Here is a 1962-nt window from a genome sequence, read left to right on the forward strand (position 1 = left end):
CACGCCCGTGCTTCGCTTTATGGCGCTGACAAAGCCATGGCCCATGTTCCTCCCCTCATCTCACCCGGGTTGCGGGTTGCGGGTTGCGGGTTGCGAGGTCTTCTTCTCTAAATCTGCAGTTCATACGAACAACTTGGAGTGCGTGGTGTTGGGTGACTTTTAAAAAGTCGTCATTTGCTATCCATCGTTTGTTTGGTGGTTTCAGAAGGACAAAGAAAGAGAAAACGAGGGAGATCTACAAAACCAGGCGATTTTCCCATTGCTCTTGAGACATCCACTGAGCACAATTCCCAGAAGCTGCGGGCGTCATATGGAGCAATAGAGCAGCGATAGACACTGTTCCAAGAACACCAGAGTAAGCTGATTATCATCAAACAAAGCCCCTTTGTGAGTAGCAGGCAGCACCGAGGAACGTCCTGGAAGGCATGTGCAAGGCAATGGATGGCTCCCAGGGCACATGCTGTCTTTCTGTAGCAGGACAGGCAGGCATCCATCCCAATTATCTGAAATGTAACCCAGAGCCACGGACATCCAGTGCTGTCTTGTTGTGGTCAATTGGCAGGCCTGGTTTGTCAACCTGGAAGCTTTAATGAATGTCATCATGGTCACAACGCAAAATATTTTCTCTGACAAATTTATTTTGTTTGCCTGTTTTTGTTGTTACTTTGCTCAGATTTTTCATCTCACTAACCTTGAGCTCAAGTCCTTAATCAAAGAGGAAAGAATGGTCTAAATTCATTAGCTTCTTCATTTGGGTAAAAGTGCACTTGGGCTTTAGAACCTGAGAAAGATAGGCGTGTTGTTGTTGGAGGTGGGTGCTAGCAAATTGGTTCTGACTCGCAGGAACCCCAAGCCCACAGAACCCAATGGTGCCGCCCACTCCCACTGCCATTTCCACAACCTTCGTGCAATCACTGTGTCTGGCCCCTCTTATGGAGGGTCGTCCTGGTTTTTGTGGAACCACACCAGTTCCTCTCCAGGCACTGGCACCTCCTGATAGCACGTCCCATGTCCTGGAGACTCACCATCTTCTCTTCGACGGAACATTCTATTGTACTCCCAGCTGCATTCCATGGTAGATTCAATATTCTTTGCTAATCCCATGATTCAAAGGCTTACATTTATCCAACTTTCTTATTCATGGTCCAGCTTTTAAAATTTTTTTATATAAATCTTTTTATTTGGGGCTCTTACAGCTCTTATCACAATCCATACATCTATTGTATCAAGCACATTTGTACATATGTTACCTTCATCATTTTCAAAACGTTTTCTTTCTACTTGAGCCCTGGGTATCATTTCCAGTTTTTTTCGTCTCTTCTCCACCCTCCAACCCTGGTGACCCCTTGATAAGTAATACATCATTATTATTTTCATATCTTATATTGACCGCTGTCTCCCCTCACCCACATTTTTTTTGTTCACCCCCCTCAGGTGTGTGTGTGGGGTTACACATTGATCATTGTGAGTGGTTCCCCTTTTCTTCCCCTTCTCCCTTCACCTTACCCTTACCCTCATGGTATCACTACTCCCATTATTGTTCCTGAGAAGTTTATCTGTGTGGATTCCATGTGTTGAGAGCTTTTATCTATATTAGTGTACATGCTCTGGTCTAGCCAGATTTGTAAGGTAGAACTGGGGTCATGATAGAGGGGGGAGGATATATTAAAGAACTAGAGGAACTTTGTGGGTTTGGTCGGTGCTGTACTGCACCCTGGCTGGCTCTTCCCTTCCTTGTGACCCTTCTGTGAGGGGATGTACAATTGTCCACAGATGGGCTTTGAGTCTCCACTCTGACCCACCTTGTTCTCCTTGATATGATGATTTGTTTTGGGTCTTCTGATACCTGATACCTGATCCCCTTGACACCTCATGATCACACAGGCTGGTGTGATTCTTTCATGTGTGATTTGTTGCTTCCCTGCTAGATGGCTGCTTGTTTAACTTCAAGCCTTTATCACC

This window comes from Echinops telfairi, unplaced genomic scaffold (genome assembly GCF_000313985.2).
Source record: "Echinops telfairi isolate 266 unplaced genomic scaffold, ASM31398v2 ScPeMD7_4;HRSCAF=17, whole genome shotgun sequence".
In the NCBI taxonomy this organism is placed as follows: domain Eukaryota; kingdom Metazoa; phylum Chordata; class Mammalia; order Afrosoricida; family Tenrecidae; genus Echinops; species Echinops telfairi.